Source organism: Canis lupus, chromosome 32 (genome assembly GCF_011100685.1).
Source record: "Canis lupus familiaris isolate Mischka breed German Shepherd chromosome 32, alternate assembly UU_Cfam_GSD_1.0, whole genome shotgun sequence".
In the NCBI taxonomy this organism is placed as follows: Eukaryota; Metazoa; Chordata; class Mammalia; order Carnivora; family Canidae; genus Canis; species Canis lupus.
The window spans coordinates 17880419-17907835 of NC_049253.1; the positions used below are offsets into that span (position 1 = coordinate 17880419).

The 27417-nt window shown below is 43.2% G+C and overlaps 2 long non-coding RNA genes and 1 pseudogene across 2 annotated transcripts; 1 reads left to right on the top strand and 2 right to left on the bottom strand.

Annotated features, from left to right (window-relative positions):
* Window positions 1-3599: 3599 nt before the first annotated feature.
* LOC111093655 lies at window positions 3600-13852 on the bottom strand. The gene is made up of 3 exons (XR_005382765.1): window positions 13793-13852; window positions 11270-11851; window positions 3600-4097 (listed from the first exon to the last, which is right to left on the bottom strand). It is a non-coding gene; the product is annotated as an uncharacterized LOC111093655 (long non-coding RNA).
* A 1336-nt stretch (window positions 13853-15188) lies between these two features.
* Window positions 15189-19709, top strand: LOC119877798. Its single transcript, XR_005382777.1, has 2 exons — window positions 15189-15371; window positions 16489-19709. It is a non-coding gene; the product is annotated as an uncharacterized LOC119877798 (long non-coding RNA).
* A 4210-nt stretch (window positions 19710-23919) lies between these two features.
* On the bottom strand, window positions 23920-24822 carry LOC100685237 (annotated as a pseudogene).
* Between the last annotated feature and the right edge of the window lie 2595 nt (window positions 24823-27417).

Below are 27417 nucleotides of genomic sequence, written 5' to 3' on the forward strand. Positions count from 1 at the left end.
TGGTGGCCACGTCATGCTCAGATTACCTGCTATGCTGAACACCACATTCCTTCTGCTTACTTATGTTCCCAAGATTAAGGAATCAATCAGCTAGCTCATCATCCTGAGCCAGGCCACAGCCATAGTAGGTCACTGGCCAGCCTACACAAAGATCTTTCTGGGACAAAATGCCAATTCCTCCTCCAATTATGCTCGACCTCTGGGACCGTGTCATACACCATAAAACATGGCTATAACTACAGAGCTTATACAGGATAAATTTGCCCAGAAGACTATACAGGCAAGCAGGTGCTCTGAATTATATATAGTACCTCAACTAACTAATTTTTGCTCCTTTGATAGCTATGTTGAATGATTATAAGAATCCACTTAACCTTTTTGATTGATTTTTTTCCCTTCAGATGGTCATTTTTTTCTCACTAATTTTGATTGAGAAGTATCTGCTCAGATATACGATTCCACTTGTAACTGAAATATGTCTATTGTTATCTACTTACTTTGGACAATTGTGTCATCTTCCAAACCTCTAAACAGTAGCTTCAAAACATGTAGCTTACTTAAAGGAATGAAATCCATTAGGCCTGCCATGGAGACCCACAGAGTAGCCTTGCAAGTGTGTGGCAGATAAGGACTCCCTTAAGCCCTGGGTTTTGTCACTTTAATGGAAAAGCCTTTTGAAGTGAATCAAAATATGATATGTCAGTGCAAGGGTGATATAACCCCTAAACTGAGAAAATATGAAAAACCAAGGCCTTTAACCAACTTCACACGCAAAATCTGTGGTTTATTTTCACTTTAGGGCAAGAAGCTAATGGAGAGTCTTTGCCAGATCTTACGCACTTTTATCAGCTCCCCCCACTTCCAGACCTGAGGGGTAGTGTCTCCTGCAAGGAAGAATGCCAGCATTTCTGTGAATCAGTCAGTTTGTCCAGATATTGTCTTGGTGCAGAGCTTTCTCTACTGGACCACACAGGAAGCAAGGAGTTTCGGCCTGTGACTCAGCTCCTGTCTTTCTCTGGACCCTTTTACACATCAAACACCTCCTGATGTCATCTCTAGAAATCACCTATTTAATGGGCAGAGCAAAGTTCAATTGTCTACACAGCCTACTTGATCAAATACATAATGAAAATAATCATAGTGCTCAAAGCATCTGCACGATGCTTTATAAAACCATCACAGCATTACTGTTAGTTGGTACAGTGGACATCATTTTATTCAGCAGTTGCTCCATGCCATATATTGAGGGGTTTATACAAATAATTTCACTTAAGGATTTGATATCCACAAGGAGCTATGAGACATGTGGATGAATATTATCATCACATCTATTGAATGTGGAAATTCAAGTTCAGAGAGATTTTTGTGAATTGCCCAAAGTTAGAGAACTGACCTATAATGAATTGTAACTAGAACCTATTTCTTTTCATTCCTTGTCATTTATTCATTCATTTAAAATTTCATTTATGATACTGATTGAGCTTGTTCAATATTCCAAATACGTACTAGGTGCAGAATACAGAGATGAATATTATGGACCTGGTTTTGTTTGGGAGCTATAACCCGGTTCATTAGTTTTCCTAAGAAATAATTAATGAGTACTTATAAATATCAGACTTTACTTTTTGCAGACTTTCCCTGCAGAAAGCCATATAAAGAGGTTCTTAAATCTTAGTATGCATAAAGATATCTAAGGATATCCACATTTAGATATCTGAAATGTGGATTACTGAGTCCAATCCCCAAAGCCAAGGAAGCATATTTCTCTCTTTCACTGGGTGATTTCTATAGAGGTTCTCTGCAGACCACATGATCTAAAAATGAAACCTGTAGGTGCCTATTATGTGAAGATTAGTAACAAAGGAAAAGTCGCCAAGACAACTGGCATTTTATTTGTTCATATTTCTACAGTCATATCTACTGGAATGAAAAATCCAGAATGGTTTTCTGTATGGTGCCAAGTATCCTATAGATTTATGTGTTTTCTGGATTGATAAATATTTTGGCAATGCACAGACACAACTTACAGTAATGTTTGTTCCATGAAACTGAGAAATTTGGTTTATTTTCACACTTTTTGCATCTTTTAAACATGTGCCAGAAGATGAACCAGTAAATAAATTTCTGCCACTTATGAACTTTCTGACCTTTGGATAGGAGTAGTCTTAAATCCCTGCTTAGCTTTAAGGAGAGTCTTAAATCCCAGTCTGGTCATCTTTACACCCGTAAAGATGCGATGATAGTAGTTAAATAACAAGAAGAGTCTAGAAAGTTAAAAAAAAAATCTTAATAAAAATATATTAAGAACTTTCAGCTTGATTGAAAATGATAAACAGGGACGCCTGGGTGGCTTAGTGGTGAAGCATCTGCCTTTGGCTCAGGGAATGATCCTGGGGTCCAGGACCGAGTCCCACATCGGGCTCCTTGCAGGGAGCCTGCTTCTCCCTCTGCCTATGTCTCTGCCTCTCTCTGTGTCTCATGAAAAAATAAATAAAATCTTTTAAAAAATAAAAGAAAATGAAAAAAAACATGTGTTGCTCTTCTTTGTGTTATAACAATAATATCCTAAACTAGACTGTATGTTCTGTAAAGATGAAGGCCAGTACTTTCCTGGCTCATCGTTGTTATCCCCAAAGCCCAGCAGTGTCTGGAATATGTAGTAATATCAGTCATGGGTCAACCAGAGAAGCAGAACCAGAGGAGCGATATAAAATAAAGGTCATTGCCTGCATCTGATGTGATCCAGCATCTAAGGTGGAACAGTAGTTAAGAACATTTAGATGTAAAATAGGGGCAGGCAAAGATAAACTGCAGGCCACACCTGTGTCTCACCACCTCCAGCCTCAATGACATAGGCAACCTGTAGCAGAAGCTAATGCCGTTGACATAGTGCAGCCCATACACCACCCAGGGAATAGAGAAGCCAAAGCAGGCGGTCCAGCAAGAACTGGAGAAGCTACAGGCCCAAGTGCTGGCCACGTGGCCACCAAATTAAGGCAGCAGGTTGGTGACAGCATTCACGGATTGCTACAGTGACTGGCACCCTACACCAAACTTCAGTGCATGAAACAATTGCTTTGTTTCTTTTCTGTCTTCCAAATTTCATGCAATTTTCTTTTATAAACAACTCTAACCCTGAAACATACATGGAAGAGAATTCTGGAAAGCATAGATGCAGTTTTACTGATGCTGACATAGTACAAAGCCACCACACAGGCACTTAAAAAGTTCTTAAATATATGAATTTATTCCTTTTTCTAAAAAAGATTTATTTATTTATTTTAAAGATTTTATCCATTTATTCATAAGAGACACAGATTGAGAGAGAGGCAAAGACACAGGCAGAGGGAGAAGCAGGCTCCTTGCAGGGATCCTGATGCAGGGCTCAATCCTGGCCCCAGGATCATGCCCTGAGCTGAAGGCAGATGCTGAACCACTGAGCCACCCAGGTGTCCCTATTTATTTATTTTAAAGAGAGAGGAAGTATGAGCAGGAGGGGTAGGAGAGAAGGAGAGAGAATCTCAAGCAGACTCCCTGCTGGGCGTCTGCAGATCATGACCCTGAGATCATGACCTGAGCCAAAACCAAGAGTCGGATGCTTAACCGACTGAGCCACCAGGTGCCTCTGTATGAATATATGTCAACATACAAATAAAAACATCTTAAATAAAAAATAAATATATATGAGATTCACAGGGATATTTGGAGCAGAAGCTTGACATGATATTACAGTTGTTACCAACACGGGAGGTTCTTCACCTGAGACCTGTCTCCTCTTGTTCTGCCTTGTGGGCATCTTCTGGACTGGAGAGAAGAGCCACTGAGGAGGAATTGGTCTGTGTAGCAGTTGGCAGAGTGGTCAGATGATGAATGAAGACACTGGAAGATTTGGTAAGTTTCAAGATACTCAAACTTGAAATGAAGCATGAAGAACCCATGAGCCATGTTTCCACTTACCTTTGCAGCAGGGAGGCAGGATATGTAGAATTGCATGTAAAGACTCTGCTTAAAGTCATCTACCATGTCCCAACCTTATAATCTCCCTCATGCTACTTTTTGATTCTTCCTATTTTTCTGTACCTATTAGCAGTAGATTCCTCAAAATGAAAAAACAATGCAATTAGCTTTATTTGAGATGCAAGAAGGAAAAAAGGGTTGGGAGTAATCAATCAACCAATTAGTCAACCTTTCATTCAATCTAATACTTATTATTCCTTATCGTCACATGTTTATTTTTAGATTTACACACAATTTGGGAAATTTCCTTTTCCTTTATGTCTTAACATGAGTTTTTATTCCACGGTGTAGTCAATCCAGAAATGTGGTTGGTAGGATATATAAAATAAAACTACATCCTTAATCCATCAAAGCATGGCACTATTATAAATTAAATTCTGTATTTATTCTAAACATTCATGACGTTTTGACCACAATGAATTGATTTTCATTTAAAAAATACCATGCTTTTAACTTACTGTGTATATGTAAAATGTATCAGACTGGAAAGCTAAGTATCCAATATATTACACAAGTATTATCCGGCCCCCACTGTGTACAGCACATGCTGGACATGGTCACATTATTTTGTCCTCATAATGGCTCCTACAAGGGAGCTACTTTTATTTCCATTTTTTATATAAGAAAACCTGATAGACTGTCAATGACTTGCCCGAGAACACATAATTTCACAAGCAAATCATAATTTATACCTATCTCTTTCTGATTCTGAAATGCATATTTCTTCCACAAAACCACATTGCTTCAGTGGAAAAAAATTATAAATACTCAAAGGATATGTAAACAAACTTTCATTGGTGTTCAACTATTTTTCTAATGTCTTTAGAGAAAATAGATTTCCCTCCCTGTGTATTGTGAGCTGCTTTTGGAAAAAGATTTTTAAAAAAAAGAAGTCTTCAAGGAGCCCTGTGAAGACCTGGTGTAAATCTATGGAAATGACACTTTCCTTCTTTGTAATCTCCATTTCATGTCTGTGGCACAACATCCTGGGCAACAGGACTTTGACATTATTCTGCCTTTTGCTTTGTTCCTGACAGCAACCAGGTTTGCAGTAATCCCTCAGAAACATGCAGCCTGTGGAGTCTTATTCTCCAGTTAAACTATTCCCAGGAGGAGCTCAGCCACCACCCTAACAGGCTCTCCAGACGCTCATTACCTTCTTCCAGGCTTCTACTGTCTAGTTTCTCCACAGCTTAAGAAATGTTACGAGGCTTGCCTTAAACAAAAACAAATTACTAAGGAGACATTTGATTTTGAAATCCTATTTAAAAATCAGAATTGCACTTTTTTTCATGACAAGCTGGTATTGTGGTGAACCTAATGCTGTATAATATTCAGGGGAACCACATGCCAGTGAGTGAGGGATCTGCAGGTGTTACCGAGAATTCATAAGCTTCTTTTGTTCAGGAAGACAGTTATCACAGCCCCAGGAGTCCATGAGTTAAAGAATTCACCTCATCACATGCAAGCTTTGACACACAGTAACATAAGCAGTCTCCAGCTTATAAATGGGTCGGGCTCCAAATTATGAAGTCAGACTCTGATGGATTCTCCACTAAAAACTACTATCAGTGTTGGTCTTTTACTCACTCACACTAGCCTGCAGACTTGAAATAAGTCTACAATAACTAAGAAGCTCCGATTAGTGTCTGTAACAAAAGTCATTCAGAGTCCCAACCAGGACTCAGGACCACATCTCCACCCCACGGCCACAGCCCTGGCAGGGCGAGCTGCCTTCTAATGTGCTCCCACCACCCTGCAAACGTGAGGCAGGATTTCCAAGTGTGCTCCCTCTTCTGCATTAAAAACACCAGAGGCCTAAGAGATGAAGATCTCACATGGGCTGGGAAAGAAGATGGGCTAAGGTGTCCACAAAGCAACAGAATGGAAGAGAGGGGTAAGAAGGCAGGCGATGGTCCTCCTCCACAACCGCGGGGACTCTGCCCCTGTCTCTGGTTTCCAACGTGATCAGCTTTATTTAGCATAATGGCAGAGAAACAGTGGGGTAAGACAGGAGTAGCTGCCGTAGGGCAAAGTTTCGGGGCCCGGGGAACTCAAAGACAGCCGTCTTCCATGTTCCTGTCCATAACAGGAGGGTGTTTATTAAGAATGCACCACCAGGGGACACCTGGGTGGCTCAGCGGTTGAGCATCTGCCTCTGGCTACGGTTGCCATCCTGGGATCTTGGGATCGAGTACCCCCCCCCCCCCCGCCCCCTGCACTGAGCCTGCTTCTTCCTCTGCCTGTGTCTTTGCCTCTCTCTGTGTGTGTCTCTCGTGAATGAATAAATAAAATCTTAAAAAAAAGGAAAAGAATGCACCACCAGTTCCAATTCATCAGCTCTGGAGACAAGCAGCCCAGGTAGTTTTGAAGCAGCCCATGCTCTGAAAAACAGCTATTCTAAAAGTAGAAAAGGAAAAAAAGAAACCAATCTTCGTAAATGCCTATCTCCAGTCTGTTGAAAAAGCACAACATGAGGGATGTAAAAAAAAGGCAGCTTTAACTTTTGTCTCCTACTTCCCCTTCAAGGTGTATTCAGTGAGGAAGGCTTTCCCCTGGTTCAAGTGGGGCATGTGGTTGATTTTTCTCATTCCCAGATAGCTTTCCCCACCACACCGAGACCAATTGGTGAGTCCCAGCTCCGGGTTACCCTGCTCCACAAACTCTAAGGTGTCTATAGATCACCTGGAGATCTTGTGAAAATGCAGATGATTTCATAGGTGTGGGTGGGGCCTGCAGTTTAGCATGTCTAACAAGCTCCCAAGTAGCTGGTGCCACTCGTCCTAGGATCATACTCTGAGCGGCAAGGAGTCAAAGGACACAGAGAGGAGATGAGCAAGGATAAGAAACGTGTTACTTCGATTAGTATGAGCGTGATTTGGCTTTGGGCCTTCATGGTCCTGGCAAACCATCATATGGGGGCGTTCATGGCTCTTCAAGAGATCTGTGTCACTGGGGTTCTCTGACTTCAAGTACCTGAGCCGGCTTATACATTTCTTTTGATTATCACTTGCTTTTCCTTCACCAACCCTTGGAATCTCAGACATACTTCTATCTTCTTGCCGCTATGGTCCCTTTGGCCTTTGGGATAACCCCACTGGCCAAGACTAAACAGTTCTCTGTTCCTGTGTGTGTGTGTGTGTGTGTGTGTGTGTGTGTGACACTCTTGCTCCCAATCTCGATCTTTCTCTCAGTATCTATGATCCATGGAAAACCTTCACGAAGCCTTTGCTTTGTAAAACATTGGGAGTGCAGGCTATATCCCAAAGCAATAGAAACTCCTCTCATTGTGCCACCAAAGCAGTTAGTCCGTTCATCTCTCATCCTGTCGATTTGCCTGGTGAGGGACAGACTTTTGCCCACTAAAGTCCCAGCTGCAGGAGCTTTCTGCATCTTCCACTTAAAGTCTCCCTCTGCAGTCTTGCAATTCAGAAGCTATAATCCCCACACCCCCCTCCCTTTAGGAGGTTCACAAAGAGAGCTGAGAAGGCTGCTTTCTCTAAAGATGTCTGTCTCACTAAACTGTTATTTGGTAACAGATAAATGACAATACTATATATTTTTTTAAAGCAAGGAGATAATCAATACAGAATTAAAGATAGTGATTACCTCTCACTGGGTCACAGATTTAGCTTCAATAGTTTTGTGACTGTTCTAGTTCTTACAAGGCAGGTTCACATAAGTGTTATGATCATGCATTTGAGGGATACACAGCTCCAAAATATGCAGCTTTGGAATATTGATTATTTTGAGTTAAAGACACTTGCAAAATAGCAGATGCAAGAAGGGCATTCTGACTTTCCTTCTTCCTGAAGGTGGAAGATGAAACACCCATGTGAAAGATGCCCTCTCTAAGCCCAGAGGAAAGAAATATTCTTATCACCAGAAACAAGGAGTAGAAGTCAAGAGAACTCAGTACACCAACTAAAATAACTCTTAATTTCCTTAAATCTCCACATATATTTTAGTTATTTTTCCACAAGCACCACTTTGTTCAATCTAGTATGTAAGTGCATAGGCCACTTCCTCGAGGCTTCATTATCTTGGGTCTCCTTGTGCATGCAAAATTGTATTAAGGAAAATCTATATACTTTTCTCCTGTTAATCTGTCTTATGGCATTCCCAACCAGAAACCCTAAAAGTACAGAGAAATTTCATTTCCATTACACACTGTGTGACCTATATTTCTTTTTATCTATTAATTATCACATGATAAAAAGGAATTTTAAGTATATAAGTATATGTCATTAATTGCTGTATAACAAACCATCCTAACACTTCGGGGCTTGAACAATGATTTATTCTTTTTTTTTTTTTTTTTTTTTTAATTTATGATAGTCACAGAGAGAGAGAGAGAGGCAGAGACATAGGCAGAGGGAGAAGCAGGCTCCATGCACCAGGAGCCTGATGTGGGATTCAATCCCAGGTCTCCAGGATCGCGCCCTGGGCCAAAGGCAGGCGCCAAACCGCTGCGCCACCCAGAGATCCCTGATTTATTCTTGCTACCAATTTTGTCAGTTTATTAGGCAGTTCCTCTGCTCCAGGTGGTGTAGGCTGAAGTCACTCATGAAGCTATATTCAGCAGTTGGAGAGGCTGGGATGGAAGGCCTCACTCTTGTGTCTAGGCTTCTGGAGGCGGCTCTTGCCTGGGATGTTTTTTTTGTGTGTGTGTCTGTGTGTGTGTGTGTGTGTGTGTATGTGTGTTTTATCTATTCACGAGAGACACAGAGAGAGAGAAAGGCAGAGACACAGGCAGAGAGAGAAGCAGGCTCCTGGCAGGCAGCTCGATGCAGGACTCGATCCCAGGACTTCAGGATCACACCCTGAGCCGAAGGCAGACACTCAACCACTAAGCCACCCAGGCGTCCCACCTGGGGTGTTTTGTTCCTCCTTTATAGGCTTTTTCTTTCCATATGATTTTAGATCATCAATGGCCTTTTCCCGTCACCTTACTCTAAAGCAGGATAGCCTAAAGTTCCTTACAACATGACAGCTGGGTTCCAAATAGCAAAATCAAAAGCTGCCCAGTTGTGAAGAGCTAAGCCCAGAATTGGTCGAGTATCACTTCTGCCATTAAATCTGTTAGTGGAGGCCTGCCACGTAGCCACTCAAGTTCAGGGGAAGGGAAATAGAATCCTTCTCTTGACAGAAAGAGTGGCATATGCATAAAGGGAAGGGTGTGCTGTCTGCTGTCTTTGAAGAGTATCAACCACATGAAGCCACAGAATATTTTTCCCAGGAAAGAAAGGACTCTAGTCTGGGTTATAACAACTGAGCTATAGGGATGCCTGAGTGGCTCAGTGGTTGAGCATCTGCCTTCGGCTCAGGGTGCAATCCCGGGATCTGGGATCAAGTCCTGCATCAGGCTCCCTGAGGGGAGCCTGCTTTTCCCTCTGCCTGCATCTCTGCCTCTCTGTGTGTGTCTCTCATGAATAAATAAATAAATCTTTAAATAAATAAATATAAAAAAATAAAAACTGAGCTATAGACATGAACCTAGAATTTGACCAGCAGCACTTGGGTGGCATAGTTGCTTATGTGCCCTATTCCTGATTTCAGCTCAGGTCATGATCTCATGAGTCAGGAGATCCAGTCCCCTGCATTGGACTCTGTGGTCAGCCTGGAGTCTGCTTGAGACTCTTTTTTCCCTCTCCTTTTGCCCCTCTACCCAAAATAAATAAATAAATTTTTATTTAAAAAAAAGAGAAAGAGAATTTGAGTAATTCCAAGCTGTTCAAACCATCATCATTCACACATATTTCTGAAAGGTAAAAGCCTTCACACGTTAACATCAACAAAGAAAGATTACCTGGAAAACAAAAGAAAAGGTCTCCATTCAGAGAAAAAGGAACATGTGTAAGCACACGTTGTGATGCCATTAAATGATGTGTACCTAGCAAACTACACACCTTCTCAAAACTAAATATTTGTAAGGAGGAATGCTTGATTCCAAAACTACTTGCAAAAGTGAAAAGCAATAGTTAATTCTAATGGATGCGAACTTAGATAGTAAATAAAAATTCATCATTCATTTGCTCTAAATGAGCTTCTTCATTTCACTACCCTATCTCTGTTAGAATCACACTTTCTCCATCAGTGAAACTCAAATTCTCTAAATATGGTAATAGCTTTTCCTTTGTTCCTCCTATCAATTCTTCCATCAACATATTTTCACATTCACCCTGCTCTTCAGCTTGTATCCACAATATAGCCCAGATTTTTACAGCAGTAAAAGTAAGACTATAATTTTCTTCTGTCTCTGATTCTATGTCCACTTCCAACCTAGTACTCTTGAACAGTCATTCCAAAAACACTTCTTCATCTGTCCATGTTCCCATTCAAAAATTTTTTGACTCTTTACTCTCTTCACTACCCCTGGTTGGACTGGGAAGGTGATTTTCACAATCAATTTAGAGATTAAAAAAAAAATGGGACACCTGGGACACCTGGGTGGCTCAGTCAGTTGAGCATCTGACTCTTGATTTCAGCTCAGGTCATAATCTCAGGATCACAAGATCAAGCCTAGAGTTGGGCTCCTCACTCAGTGAGGAGTCTGCTTGAAGATTCTCTCTCCCTCGCCCTCCCCCTACTCACACGTACATAATGTCTCTCTCTCTCTCTCTTTCCCTAAAATAAATAAATAAATCTTTAATAATAAAAAAACATACCTCTCTTTGGAGATCTATCTATATGGCTGCTCTCGGCCTGCACCCCTCCACCACCACCACCACCCTACATGTACCCAAAAAGACTGATCATTACTGGGAGGAGTGTTTCACATCCTTTATAATCTGGTGTAGGAAAAACAGATGAGAACAACTGGATTATAAGATAAAGTCCAGATTCCCTGTCAGGTACTTGAATTCATATCTAATCTATTTATGTTCTTAATATTTTTCCCACTACTCTTGACTGAAAATCAATTATTAATGGGAATAGGACTAAAACAGTAGGGAAACTTAGTCCCCAGGTTCATAAAGCTTACCACATAACAGGAAGAGAAAACACTAAACAAACTCATAATGTTAAGGAAAACACCAGGGTGCCAAAGGGCAGGAGAGAAAGCAGGCTCAGGGTTTGAGAACAGAGAGGAGACCTCTTGTGTCTTACATCATTCTGGATTCAGAAAAGGAGTTTCTCAGAGAGAGAGAGAGAGAGAGAGAGAGTTTCTCTGTTTAGGTGTCATATAATAACTCACTCTCTATGGTAATGTTATACAAGCAACTGTTTATTCTCTTATTCCTGAGCTTACCTCATGCCAAATAAGGGTGTGGACTAAAAAGGCTTCAGATCCAAAACAGCATAACAATTTTTCTGACAGATCCTAAAAACAAGTAAGATATATTCTGGTAGATTTTGTTAACCACCCTGAGTGTCTAAAACAGAAAAGAAAACAAAACAGAACAAAAAAAGGAGACTGTGGGTATGTGTTGTTCATTCATATTTTGTGGGTTGTCTTACTGTTTGTTTTGTCGGCTATTTTTATTAATAATAAGCAAAACAGAAAAACAGAGTGAGTCACAAATAGAAGATGCATATTTAGGGTCTCTAGCTGAGGACCAGGAGATGACAAAGAAACTAAGGAGCGAGATCTAGTGGCTGTCTTGAACCTGGCAAGGCCTGACTTACAGAGGGGCATGGATTGTGTGTATAACTCTCTCACTTCAGGCAGGGGGGAGGTGGATGGGGTGGCTAGCCTGTGCAAGCCGGTCAGACACATGGGATTATCTTCACAAGCAACCAGAGATCGAAGAGGTTGGAAAGAACACAGGCTTTGGGACCAGACAAGCCTAGGTTTGACACTTCCTAGTCATGTGAGCCTCAGTTTCCTCCTCTGTGAAAAGGAAAAGATAAAACCTTTATGCATATATTTTGGTGCAAATTAAGAGATGACATCTATGTGAAGAGACTGTTTCATGGTAGACTTTCAATAAACTGTAGCTATTATTTCTGTTAACATTAGGCCAGGGTCACCACTATTTTACACATGACAACGTGTCCCAGTGACCAGAAGCACAGTGAGACTGAACTGTGTCACTAGATCCTCCCAACAGCTCAAGGAACCATCAGAACTCACTAGCCATAGGGATGGTAGGCAAAGGTATTTCACTACTCTAGCTTTGCTCCTCATACACATGGGGATTGTGTCAACTCCTAAGAATTCAGAAAAATTCGTATTTTACAGTTTGGGTCAGGTCAGTGCCTGGCATATGGTAAGCACTCAATAAATGGAAAATGTTACTATTCTCCTTTTACAAATTAAAAAGCAAGGAGAAAAGACTGACATTGTTATTTGCAAGATGCTGAATTTCCAAGCATCTTACTTAGCAAATGATATCACCTCTCACCACCACCCATGAGTACAGATGACTTTAGACCCTGCCTTTGAATTATCTTTTCAGATTTTTTTTCCTTTCTATATTTTGTTTTCCTTGTGAAAGATGCATTAATGTTTTTAAAGAGTCCTACTGGATTATGTCTTTTGTAGGCACTGATGAGTTACTTTTAAAGACTTTTGGTTGGGAGATGGTAACATAAGCACAAATAAATTTCATCGTTACCCTCTTCTTTTCAGATGATCATGGTTAAGCTTTCACTCTTGGGCAAATGAATAAAAATTACATATTTTGGTCATCAGCCCTTCTTACTCTAGTGTAACTCCCTCAAATTCCAGGAGATGTAGACCTTTTAAAATGCCTCATCTAGGGGAATTCAGAGTCATTTCACCTCCTGGACCTCTGGGATCTCTGTAGGATCAAACAAGATCATGTGGCAGGAGTAGTTCTTGGAGATGAGGCATATTTCCTGTAAATATGTAAGCACTGGGTGACTAATAGGGAAAACCTTACTCTGTTAACACCACAGGAGGAAAATAAGAACAGGAGATGATGGTGGGGAAAGCGTTTACGTAGGATTTCTTATTTTAAGCTTCCACTTGTAAGGCAAGATCAAATTGCATCCACACAAATGTGACTTGAGCTGAAGATAGTGAACGTACATTGCAGGTCCATCAACATTGTTAAAAATATTTAACTCTGGGTCAACATTGAAAGAGACTCTGCACCAGGCACTGGGCTAGACCCTGTCACAGAGGTGATTAAAATAGACCCTTACGGGGTTTTTTCCTGTTGCTGAATTTCCAGAGTATTGACTGGCACTTCTTTCAATACCTTAAGCCTTGTACATTCTTCTTTGTCAAGCTACTCTTCTCTTGGTGCTATGGTAAAGAATCTTGAGTTTCTGTTCTGCAGCAATTCATCAGGTTATTGTTCTCCTTTTATTGGCTTGATGTAGCCAGTCTAGGTCAAGATAACTCATTTTCCCTAAAGTAGTTTTTTGTTTTGTTTTGTTTTGTGTTTTGTTTCTGTAAACTCTATGCCCAATGCAGACCTTAAACTCACAACCCCGGGATCAAGGGTCCTATTCTCTACCGACTGAGCCTCCCAGGCACCCCAGTAGTTCTCTTTCTTTCCTTATTCCTTTTTTCTTTATTGGAATTTGATTTGCCAACATATAGCATAACACCCAGTGCTCACCCCGCCAAGTGCCCCCTCAGTGCCCTGGTCACCCAGTCACCCCGTCACCCCAGACCCCCCCCCCACCTCCCTTTCTACCACCCCTTGTTCATTTCCCAGAGTTAGGTGTCTCTCAAGTTCTGTCACCCTCTCTGATATTTTCGCTCATTTTTTCTCCTTTCCCCTTTATTCCCTTTCACTATTTTTTATATTCCCCAAATGAATGAGAACATATGTTTGTCCTTCTCCGATTGACTTACTTCACTCAGCATAATACCCTCCAGTTCCATCCACGTCGAAGCAAATGGTGGGTATTTGTCGTTTCTAATGGCTGAGTAATATTCCACTGTATACATAGACCACATCTTCTTTATCCATTCATCTTTCAATGGACACCGAGGCTCCTTCCACAGTTTGGCTATTGTGGACATTGCTGCTAGAAACATCGGGGTGCAGGTGTTCCGGCGTTTCACTGCATCTGTATCTGTATCTTTGGGGTAAATTCGCAGCAATGATTCCTAACGAAGCACATGTGGCCTCCGCCTGAACCTCTAGCAGACACAGTGCCTGGTGGATAAAAAGTGTTTAATGAGCATTTGGTTGATTACATTTAGACTTTAATTTTACTATTTGCAAAAGTACTGTTCCACCTTTGTAGAAATAGATTTAATTTTGTACTGCGAATACGCTCCTCTGCAGCAGCCCCCACGGTAAAACCAGAGGCTGGCGGCTACACACGGGGACAAGGAGCTAGCGCACCTGTGCATCCAGACTGACCCCACTGTGGACTCCACCAGGCCACCCAGCAGCAGGATAACAGCACACAAGTTACCCTCCCTGAACACCTTCCTAATCTGTGCATTTAGAACAAGAACCCCAACCTCAAGAGGTTACTTTGAAGATGAACTACCATAAAGAATGTAAGGAGGGATCCCTGGGTGGCGCAGCGGTTCGGCGCCTGCCTTTGGCCCAGGGCGCGATCCTGGAGACCCGGGATCGAATCCCACGTCGGGCTCCCGGTGCATGGAGCCTGCTTCTCCCTCTGCCTGTGTCTCTGCCTCTCTCTCTCTCTCTCTGTGTGTATGTGACTATCATAAGTAAATAAAAATTAAAAAAAAAAAAAAAAAGAATGTAAAGAGCATGGTACCCAGGCCATTTCAGAAATGCTCATCGCCTGTTTTCTTCTTCCCCGACAAAAATGTAACTGCGGCCGTGAAGTTTGCAACCCGCCCCCCCCCCAAAAAAAAGGGAAAAGATCTCCCAAAGTTGCTTGCTACTTCAAGGATTATAGATTCTCTTATTCCCCCGACCATTCAAGAAGTGTCAGGCACATCGCAAACTCCAAAGGAAATTAAATGCTGTTCCCCTGCCACCCACGCCACCCACCAGGGCCCCCAAAGCCTATTAAAAATAACTCTAACAAAATAAAATAAATAAATAAATAACTCTAGGGCAAGGATTTGAGCTGAAAACCGGGCGGGCGGGGAGAGCACGAGGCGCCAGCTCCTCCTCCGAAGCGTCGCTCCACCTATGGGCGTGGCGCGGCGCCGGCGGCTGACGTCACAGCTGCGCCGGGTTCCCGCCCGGCCGGAGGGCGGGGCGCGGGCGGCGGACGGGGTGGGGCGGGGCGCGGGCGGCGGACGGGGCGGGGCGGGGCGCGGGCGGCGGACGGGGCGGCGCCCCCGCGGCGTGCAGACGGCCTGCTGGGGACCCCCAGTGGTCACCGGGAGTCACGGCTTCCCCGCGGCAGGAAAGCTCGCGGCCTCGGGGGACGTACGGGCCTCCGCTGTGGTGGCTCTTTCTCGGGGTCACCAGGGCTCTTTTCTCCGGAGTCAGAGGGTAAGAGAGCAACGTCTTTATTTTTTTTTTTTTATTTTTTTTTTTTTTTGAGAGCAACGTCTTTAAAACCGAAGCAGGCCTCAGGTTTCGACGCCGAGTCGTCGGTGACTCCACAAAGACGGCTTCTGGCTGGAAGAGACCCGACGTGTGCTTGGCGACCCTAACCGGAAGGAGGGCGGGAGGAGAGCCCGGGCGGGGGGGGGGGGGGGGGGCCGCCGCCGAGCCCCGCCTTTGGGGTCAGCCGCCGGCGCCTGCGAGCGGACACAGGAGGGGGGGGCCGCAAGCCGAGGGCCTGCGCTGGGCCAACTCCTGTAGCTCACTTGCTGCTGCTTCCTGAGCCTCTCTCCCTCCAAGCCTAGTGAAAATAAACAATAAGGCTACATAATGCTAAGAATAAATAATAAAGGGCTCAGCCTAGGCTCCAGGAGTGTCTGGAGAACAGAGATGGGCCCAACGGGAATGTTTTTAAGATTTTTATTTATTCATGCATGAGCGATGCACAGAGAGGGAGGCAGAGACCCAGGCAGAGGGAGAAGCTGGCTCCACGCAGGGAGCCCGACGTGGGACTCGATCCCGGGACCCCGGGGTCACGCCCTGGACTGCAGGCGGCGCTAACCGCTGAGCCACCCAGGCGCCCCCGACAGGAATGTGTTTCCACAAAGTACCAAGTCACTCCTGGGTAGGGACTTCTCCTTTTGAGGAAGGACTGGGGGGGATGCAAGTTTGTTTCAAGGAGGGCTGGCGTCATGTTCCCTGTCACTGCTGACGTCTAAAGTGACAGCTCAGCCTCTAGTGGACACTAGGGCAAGGGCAGTCGGAGCGGGGACCGCCAGAGACCCTAAGGTTACAACTTTCTGAAGGTGGCGTCCTTAATGGCTAAGCCCAGGATGCTGTCCCCCAGACATAAGCAGAAGAGAAAAATGGTGGACAACAGAGGGAGCCAAGGAGGCGGTTGGTTTGTTCATTCATGCATCCTTCAAGTCTGCGTGGATTGAATGGTGGCTGTCCAAAATAGATGTCCATATTCAACCCCGGTCAACCTGTGGACATGACCTTATTTGGAAAAAGGACCTTTTTTTTTTTTTAAGATTTTATTTATTTATTTATTCATTCACAGAGAGAGAGGCAGAGACACAGGCAGAGGGAGAAGCAAGGCTCCATGCAGGGAGCCCGACGTGGGACTCGATCCCAAGACTCCAGGGCCATGCCCTGGGCCGAAGGCAGGCACCAAAGCGCTGAGCCATCCAGGGATCCCCAAGGACTTTTCAATTGTAATGAAGTTAAGGATCGTGTGATGAGACCATCCTGGATTACCTGGGTGGGCCCTAAATCCAATGCCGGTGTCCACAGAGGAAAGAGAGAGAGGTAGAGGAGAAGGTCCTATGAACAGTGAGGCAGAGATTGGAGTTACTTGGTCACAAGCCAGGGAATGCCTGGAGCCACCAGAAGCTAGAAAAGGCAAGGAAAGACGTCTCCTCACAAACCCTTCAGAGGCAGCGTGACCTACCAGCACCTTGATTTCAAACTTCTGGCCTCCGGAACAGTGAAAGAATAGAGTGCTGTTGTTTTACGCCAACAGCTTATGGGAATTTTCTAAAACATTTACTTATTTGAGAGAGAGAGCTCATGCACGCAAGCAGGGGAGGAGTGGAGGGAGGGAGAGACAGTTCAAGTGGACTCCCCACTGAGCACAGAGGCCATGGGAGACTCGATCTCACCACCCTGAGATCACGACCTGAGCCGAAATCAAGAGTCAAATGCTCAACCAACTGAGTCGCCCAGGCACCCCAGTTTATGGTAGTTTTCAAAGGCAATCTCAGGAAAGTAATACATTACATATATATTTACTGAGCACATTCACTGTGCAAAACACCATGCTAGGTACTGGGGATAGAGCAGTAAACAAAGACTCTCATAGAGCTTATCTTCCAAGGAAGAAACAGATTAACACCCTGGTGATTAAACCAACAAGAAACCATCTGAGAATGAAAAGTCCTACAAATAAATATTTCATAGTGATTTGGTAACGAGTGAATGAGGAATGCTACTCCAGACGGGGTAATTGGGAAAGACCTCGTTGAGGAGGTAACATTTTAGCTGATATCATTCAGAAATGGCTGTTAAAAATTGGGAAGTATCGGAGTGGGGCTGGACTTTTTCCAAAGAAAGTCAGGAGAGAGCCAGAAAAAAATGCTATTTTGTAAAACTATTACTGTGCTCCCTTTAAGAACCCCAAAATTGCTTTTTTTAAACTGTGTTTCTTGGAGCCTTAAGGTGACCTGCTAGAACCCCTCTGGGAGCCACAACTGGAGGGAGATCTGGAGAGGATTCAGTTAGGCCTCTATATTTCCGATGTCTCTACTAATCAGAAAAGAGGAGGACCTGCCAGCTTCATGTACATACAGCTCCCAAGCAAGCTTTTATTTTTATTTTTATTTTTATTTTTTTTTAAGATTTTATTTATTTACTCATGAGACACAGCGAGAGAGAGAGGCAGAGACACAGGCAGAGGGAGAAGCAGACCCCATGCAGGGAGCCCGACGCAGGACTCGATCCTGGGACTCGATCCTGGGACTCGATCCTGGGACTCCAGGATCACACCCTGAGCCGAAGGCAGGCGCTAAACCTCTGAGCCACCAAGGATCCCCCCAAGCAAGCTTTTACTGAAGAAAGTATTCCACGGCTTAGAGAAAATTTGAAAACACTGTCTCAAGTTGGTGTAGCCTAGGAAACATGAAATTATGCTCTGTAGAATGTGTTCTCTCCAGGGCTTTCTGCTCCTCAAGGTACAGCCAGTAGTTCACCAGGATCTGCATAGACTGAGGGAAGGACATAGAACTTTTCTCCTTCCTCCCGGATTCTGTCTTCCCTTTGACTGACATCCACTCCTCCAAAATATCTAATTTCTCCTCAGGAAAGAAGTCTTTGCTTCAGTAAAACTTACTTAACTAGAAGACATACTTGGATTATGTTATATTCTTACTTTTTAACCTTGACCTACAATAGTTCAGTTTTCACACTTGGCCTACCTAAATGTTTTCTCAGGATCCTACCCTGGTGAGACCCGTGGATTGCTTCACAGCAGTGCTAAGTGAGGCCAGGGACCAAGCAGGACATCCCGTTGGTGGCAGGCTCCTCCCCCCGTAGGCAGACACAAAAAAATAAGAAGCTACAGGGTAAAGTTGAAGACTTCTGTGGATTTGACCAGGCCACTTCCAGGCTTCTTCGGCCCCATATTTACCTGTTAGAATTAGACCATCTGTAAGTAACAGAAAGAAACTGAGAACCAGTGGCTTCAACAAGAGATGATAGAGAGGATATTTTTATTTCTCTCTCCTAAGACGTCCAGGTAGTCGTCAGGCCAATCCAGCGTGACTCTGGACACTGAGGGACCGGGTTGCTTCTGTCTTGCAGCCATGCAGGGGGACTTCTATCCCAGGGTCACCGCAAGTTTCAAAGTGGCTGCTCTCCAAAGTTCTTTTTGAAGCCATGCTTCCAAATGACTGCTCTCTCCAAAGGATAGACAAAGTGGGGAGTGGGGTGGGACAGGGGGAGGACGTGTCTTTTCACTTTAAAGACACTTCCCGGAAGTTGCAATTAGTACTTCTGCTTAAATTTCATTGGACAAAACTTAGCCACAAAAGAGCAGAGAAATGTAGTCCTTTTTCCCAGGTAGCCATGTGCCAACTTAAAATGAGGGCCTTTATTACTTACTGCCTTCCTCCTAGCTCTGCAACCTCCCTTGCCCTGTGCTCAGTGCTCATTCTGACGCCCTGAGCTCCGCTGCATGGTCCTGCTTCCACTGCCTCGAGCAGATAGATCAGCTCCTTCCGATTGAAAGCAGAAAGTCTTTTGCATGTTCTCTTCCTCTCTGGGTCACTCTTCCCCAGCCCCACAGCCCACCCTCCTTATCTATTTAATTCCTGTTTATCCTCCAGGAATTAACCCGATCAACACTGCCAGTCCCAAACAGGGTCAAGTGTGCCTCTACCTGTGTCTCAGAGGAGCATATGTTTCTCATCTGTAGCACTGACCACAGTTACATTTTGACATTTCCTTGTTTGGTTATTTGATTCCTGATTATCTCTTCCTTTAAACAGTAAGTCAGCTTGTCTATCGTTTACAGCTGTATCCCCGGTAGCCCCTGTATCCCTTGCTTAGTATCTGTATTTAGAAGATGCCCAATAAACATGAGTTATACCATTTAAATGTTGTGCTTCATGAACATTGTACAAATTTCTTTGAAAAAAATCTACTTATGATAAATACAACATATATGTCTCATTATAAACTTTTCCTTTCATCTGCCAAATAATAAAATCTAAAATTTTCCTTCTTCATAATCTGGAAAATCTGAATGGTTTTTTGGGGGGATGGGGGTTCTTATATTGACAAACTTAGGGGTGGGAGAGTAGGAGAGAAGGATTTGTTTCTGAATGGTTTTTTGGGGGGATGGGGGTTCTTATATTGACAAACTTAGGGGTGGGAGAGTAGGAGAGAAGGATTTGTTTCTATCTTTAAGTCTTCCCAATAGCTCCAGGGTCTGGATTTTTTTTCTTCCCAAATTTATGTGTAGCTAGCTTTACACTTTTGTATCGATCCATCCTGGAATATATTTCTTAAATACACTCTAATCAGAGTAGCAGCCTTGCTTTAATATTTGAGCCAATCTGACCTAATGCTAGTAATATAAATAATAGTTTCAGTCTTATAACTTGAGCAGTCCCCTATCAGCAGCTTTTTTGAAAAATATCCTGGTGTGTAATTCACAAGCACTCACTGTTTAGGGGTGGTGATGGAATTGGGACGTATTCAGAGAACCAGAATTGCGCAATTCCCAGCACTAATCTGTCACTAGAATTGAGTCATATCCTTCTGTATCCTCTTTGTGGAGAAATAGCCATGAATAATAAAATAACTATGAGAGACAGAAAAGAAGAATCAAGAGCTGACTATACTTGCAGCGTTTTCCAATTGTGACCTACATGATTCCATTTTTATTTATTTTTTAAGATTTTATTTATTCATCACACACACACACACACACACACACACAGAGAGGCAGAGACACAGGCAGAGGGAGAAGCAGGCTCCAAGCAGGCAGCCCGACTTGGGACTTGATCCCAGGTCTCCAGGATCACGCCCTGGGCTGAAGGTGGCGCTAAAACGCTGAGCCACCAGGGCTGCCCAGTTTTTAAATTGCCTTGAATTGTATGTTGTTCTTTTAATTTTTTTTTTTTTTAACTTTCTTAGAGAGAGTGCAGGAGAGGAGGGGAAGGGCACAGGGAGAGAGAATCTGAAGCAGGCTCCACATGCAGCACAGAGCCTGAAGCGGGGCTCAATCCTAAGACCCTGAGATCATGACCTAAGCCAAAATCAAAAGCCCAACACTTAACCAACTATACTACCTAGGCGCCCCAAATCATATGTTGTTCTTAATAACGATAAAATTAAAATAGCAGCTAATATTTATTGAGCACTTACTATATGCCAGGCAGAACCATCAACATAAAGCATTAGAGAACAGTTGGTTAATCTAATATTATTAACCAAATGCCCTAGAGCACCTTAAATTTGAAATTCATTGTGTATGGCAGTATACATATATATAAGTAGTACACAGAATCCTCTGCCCCTGAATTGGATGGCACAACTATAAGATTCTAGCTTGACCTCTCTTCCTTCCATATCCAAATCTTGGCATGGATCATCATGGATACCCTTCCATCTCATTTGGGTTTCAAATTAGTAACTGAATTATCTGTCAGGGGGCAAAAAAATTTCTCTATCCTTCAAGATTCTTCTAGCCAGTCCAAGAATTAAATTGACATGAGACAGATTAATAGGAAAAAAAAAAAACAATGCAGTTTAATTGCATGCACAAGAAGCCAAATAATAAAATTGAGACCCAAAGAAACGACCAAGGCAGACACTTTTATACTTTTTAGACAGAGAAACATAAATCTGTGAAGAACTGACAGAACAAAGGAAATTTGTGTTCAAGAGCTTCAATTAGTAAGGAGTTTTAAATAGAATTTGGGCTGGAGGCTGGAGTAGTAAATTAGTAGAAGTAACAGGGTTTGTGTAGATAGACTTCTTTGGCCCTGAATTCCCCAACTCTCACAAAATGGATGTCCCAGTGTAGGGACAAATGTCTACCTCCCAGTGTAGGGAGGGTACATTTCCCATGGGAGATTTATTTCCTGCTTTCTGGAGCCAAAGCCAGGAGGGATCAGACTGTTCTTGCACTGCCTGTTTCTTAAGTAACTTTAATTCAAAATAACAACTAACTATGCCAAAGTAGCACCCTTGGGGGCAGCCTGCCCTGTGCCCCCATACTACCTCTTCAGGCTCTTAGAGATTCATTTCTTAGGTGTGTTTCCCCTACCAAAGGATATTTAGGTCCGAATCTAATACTGTAGATAAGCAACCCACAGCCTGCAGGCTTCATGCAGCCCATCTGGTTTTGCGACACTGTCCGTAATATAACTTCAGGAGCAACAAGTAAGAATATTAATATTTACAAATGCTATCCCCCCATATATACATATTTATAAAATCTTCTCCATGTTTTTTCTTGTTTCCAGGCCTCTACATATTCTGTTCCCTCTGTCTGACACCACAGTCTCCTTTTTCCTGGCAAATTCTGAATTATTCACCAGATCTCAGCTTTCACAGCTCTCTAAATCCAAATTTCTAATGGATGCTCTTATTGTGTAGCATTTATCATGCTATATTATACAGGTACATTTATTTGTCTCTATTGCTCAATGAACTATAAGCTTTAGTAGCGAGGATCATGTCTTCTATTTACTTATTTTATTTTTTGCATAAAATGCAGGTAACATAAGTATCTGTTGAAGATGTATGCAAAAATACTATTTATCACAGCTCTGGCAATGACCAAGAAGGTATGTCTTTAACACTGCTTCATAGCCAGCTGTTAGTTGCCCAATTCTCAAACATAAACTGTACCACAGATTCTTTTGCTTTCTTTGCAAAAGCGACAGCTATTCAACCATGTGAATATAAACAGACCATCCAACTGCCCCCATCACAAAATAAACACTTCAGGATTCCTTGCCATCAAATGTATCTCCAATAAGTCACAAGTTAGATCAATAAAATTATAGGAAACTATTTACTGTGAGAATTTATCTAAATATTTGAATACATTGGTCATGTTTCTTAAAGGCTCAACACTTGCAATGGTTCCCTAATATCTGTAGAGTAAAAATCCATATATCTGAGGCAGGCATTCAAAGCTACCATGATCTTGCTCCTTTTTACCTTCCCAGCCCTTTCTTCCGATCTCATCACATTTTCTACATTCTAGGTAAATGGATTTGTTTTTCTCCATTTAAACCCAATATGTGCAATCTTTTGCATTAAAATGGTAATAACAGACCCTTAGAGAGTCTATTTTGTGCCTGTCCCTCTTCTAAGTGCTTTATCACAGCTCTGGCAATGACCAAGAAGGTATGTCTTTAACACTGTTAAGACACTTAATGTTAACTCACTTAATCCTTACAACAGCGCTATTTGGTAGATATCATTATGATCTTCATTTTAGACATGAGAAGCCCGAGGCATCTTGCAGAAGGTCAATTAGTACACAGCAAAGCCTTGATATGAGGTGACTAACCATGTGTCTCCTGCCATCTAGCAGGCTAGCCCAGGCTTGCTCAGACAGTGGCAAATTTCCAAGATAGAGAGAGAGCACGAAAGTCCTGTTGAGGTCTAGGCTCAAAATTGACAGTGTCATACCCACTGCATTCTACTAGGCAAAGCAAGTCACAAAGCCAGCTCATATTCCAAGAGAGGAGAAATATTCTGTTTATTGAAAGGAGAACAGCAAAGTTACATGTGGATACAGGGAAGGAAGGAAAGAATGGCAATCAGTTTGCAAGTATTCTACTACACATGGCCAAAACTAGCTGCCAAGAAGGGTGAGAGAGTCTTCAAATGGCAGCCATAAGCTCATGAGTAGGAAGAACAGATTCAGTGGGAACAAACTAGCAATCTGTAAAGATTTCTTTTTTTTTTTAATTTCAGATTTTTTTTATTTCTTCACATTTATTTATCAGGAGTGAGCAGAATAAAAAATATAATTGAGTCTCATCATTATGGAAATGGCTTTAAGAGAGACCTGGTCAGATGAATATTATTGCTTCTCATTTTCAACCGGTAATAGTTGCCATTGAGAAACAGCCAAGAGTCTGTCAAGAATGCTCAAGATAGGGACACCTGGGGGGCTCAGTTGATTAAGCATCCGACCATGATTTCAGCTCAGGTCATGATCTCAGGGTTGTGAGATTGAGCCCCATGCCCCATGTCCTGCTCCCCACTCGGCAGGGAGTCTGTTTGAGTTTCCCTCCCTCTGCTCTTTCCCCAGCTGTGTGCTCTCTTGGGTGCTCTCTCTCTCTCTCTCTCTCTCAAATAAATAAATAAATCCTTTTAAAAAAAGAATGCTAGAGATATGTTATATAATATATATATGTTATATAATACAAGGCCTGTTTACAGGGGGGATAATCTAGGAAATAATTTATGTGAACTTCTTAATTTCATCATACAAGACAAACACTAAAGCACCACCCATGCCTCTGAGAACATTGGACCATGCACGCTTGAAAAAAAGCTTTGGCTTCTTCATCATGAGCAACCTTCCTCCAGCAGTCAAGCATGCCTGTGTATGTGATGCCAGTTCCTTTGCATCCTGACTGCATCATCATATGGTGACAAACAGCGTCCAATGGATAGGAAGTCAACCCAGCAACCGCTGTGATGGATTATGCGATCATCCAGCTCATGAAGATGTGAGTATTCTTGGGATCTGGATCCTAAGACACTCCCATTACAGTGTCATAGACACTGAAGTAGGCAGCTGGGTAGATGGGAATCCCCTGCACAGACATATTAAAACCCTGGTACGGGTCCTTCATCCCATCAGACTTGTAGATCTTAACCAGCCAGTCACCAAGGCCTCTGAATTCCCTTTTAGCTCCAGCTTTGCCCACGTCAGCTACCAGATAGGTACGGGCAAAATCAACAGGATACACAAAACACAAGGTTATGGCCCCAGTAGCACCTCCTCATGCCAGATTCCCTGCAAGTAGAACCAAAACTGTATTCCTCTGTCCATACCAGCCAGGAAGATCTGCTGGTGTTGATCTTTGAAGGCAAAGTTTAGAGCCTGGGTGGGAAAGGATCTGATGCCATTGGCTAGGTTACCATGCCAGAAAGACAGGACTCCCTGGTCCTTGGGGATGCGGACCATGCCATCTATAATGGCCATGTATTGCTTCTCTGCAGTGATTTGCTTGCTGGCATGCTGCACCTGCAGCAGCAACTTGACCCACTGGAAAGGTACAACCACAGTCTTGGAGATGGCCATGGCTTCTCCACCTGCCAGGAAGTCCTTGGTGAAACACACAGCAGCACCTCTCATATCGAAATGAGAGAGGAGAGGACCCACAGGCAACTGTGGAGCAGTTTGTAAAGATTCCAACTGTCCCCTAATTCTAATCAAAATCACTATAGAGTATTTTGGGAGAACTTGACAATTTGATTCTAAAATTTATGCAGAAAAGCAAATGGCTTTTCTAGAGAAGAAGAGCCAAGACAGTGCTAAAGAAGAACCAGATGGGGACACTTATCCTTTCAGAAGTCAAGACCAATGGAGTGGACCGGAGACCAGAAACAAACTCATGCATATACGAAAGCTCAGTTCTAAATAGGAGCATGTGTTACATATTTGTGGACAACTAAAGACTGTGTGAAAGGCAAAACCAGATAAACTTTGGAAGGCAGCATCAAATATCTTCACACTATGGAAAAAAAAGAAGGATCTCTTAGACAAGACCCCAAATCACCAAAGCAGGAGGACAGGAAGGCCACATTTTACCATACTAAAGAATTTGGGCCTCCTGTTTATCAAAAGGCACTATAAAGAGCATGACAAGACAAGCCAGTGTGGAAAGGAACAGGGGTAGGTCAATGAATGATTGGAATAGAGTGGCAAGGCAGAAATGATTCAAACTGGTCACGAGCCACAAACTGAGAGAGAATACTTAAAACATTAACAATCAATAAAAGATCGTTATCTAGAATTTATGAAGAACTCCTCTAAAGAAAAAAAGGACAAAAGACATACCAATCATTTCAGAAAAGAGGAAATGTTTATGGTAAAAAAAAAAAAAGGATGTAAAAGATGTCCAGTCTCATTCATAATTAAGACAAAAGAAATGGGAATCAAAATCACATGGCATTTTATGCCTCCCTGCTTTTGCAAATTTTAAAATAGCTGACAATGTCAAGTGTCTTCATAATGAAGATATTTAGCAACAGAAACACTCATACACTGCAAATGGGAGTACAATCCTGGTGGAAAACTGTTTGACAATACATAATAAAGTTGCACACCACATATTCTATATCCCACAACTTCTCTCCTGGGTGCATGTGCTAGAGAGACTTTTACACATATAAGGAGATATATACACTATCATAGAAACATTGTTCATAAAAGCCAAATCGGAAAAAAAAAATGTCTAATTACACTGAAATGGGTAAATAAAATGTGTCTTCAAACTTCGGGATTCTCTATCTAGTATTAAAAGTGAATGGATCAGCAGGGCGGACACTCCAAAACCGAGGTAAACAACACCAACAACAAGACCAAAGTCAGTCTTAGAAAAAAGAAGCTGCATGATTGCCCTTAGAGTAAAGTGCAGGGTTTCGGGATTCAGGCGCGGGGGCTGTGCTGTACTCTGCGGCCACCCGCTGAGCTGGGACCTACGGATCCCAGAGTTCCCTCCCCTGTGTGGTTTGAGGTTAAATCTGACCAAAAGAGGAACTTAAAGGATCGTAGGGGCACAAGTGAAGAAGCAGCCTGTTTTATTGAAAGGCACGTACACGCAGATGCGGGGAGGACAGCCTCGGAGGTGCCAGGTTCGCTCTCCGCCGCGTCTCCCCTCCTGGGCTGCAGGGCCTCGGTCCCCCGGCCCTTGGCTCCCCCGGGCCGCCCCTCCCTAGCCCTGCTGGTGGCTGCCGTCCTTGCTCCTCCGGGTCGCTGCTGGCCCGTCCCCCAGTGCTTCAGGGGCCGCTAGTGGTTTCTCCTCCATCTCACAGCCCCTTCCAGATCTGCAGGGAAAGCCAGAAGATGCAATTTCTACAAACCCCCCCCTTAGGGGATCCCTGGGTGGCGCGGCGGTTTGGCGCCTGCCTTTGGCCCAGGGCGCGATCCTGGAGACCCGGGATCGAATCCCACGTCGGGCTCCCGGTGCATGGAGCCTGCTTCTCCCTCTGCCTGTGTCTCTGCCTCTCTCTCTCTCTGTGACTATCATAAATCAATCAATCAATCAACCCCCCCCCCCCTTAGCCCACATCACTAGAAAGATGAGCAAGGGAATATCTTGTTCAAAATTCCTCAAGTGGGGAGGAGAAAGGACAGCGTTAAGGACTTCTGAGGCACCGGAACGTTCTTTTACTTAAGTTGGGTGGCAGGTACAAAGTATCCATTCTATAAATATTCTTTAGGTTGCACGCAGTGGGATAAATGTTCCAGTGCAAAATGAAAAATGAAAACAAGGAAGGTGGGCGGGGGAATGGGTGAAATAAATAAAAGAGATTAGGAGGGCACTTACCCAGACTAGCACCGAGTAATGTACAGAATTGTTGGATCGCTATGTCGTGCACCTGAAGCTCATATGATACTGCATGTTAATTATATGTCAGTACAAAATATTTTTTTAAAAGTTAAAAATAAAAACATATAGCAAGCGATTTCAAACCAAAGAGTCCAAATCCTTAGGGAAAATTCATATGAAGTTAAATACAAAGGAGAAAAAGAATCTCATTGGCCAAAGGGAAGAGCAACGTCAGCGCCCCGGACTTGTTCCCTGTGCAGAGGGGGCAGAGCTGTCAGATAGAGACTGGAGAGCCTGATGGCTAGATGGCAGACTGCTCACTTCCCTGTGGGGGGGTGGGCGAGGGGTGATCCTGGCATCTGAACATTCATCTCTTCCCTTTTCTAACCAACCTC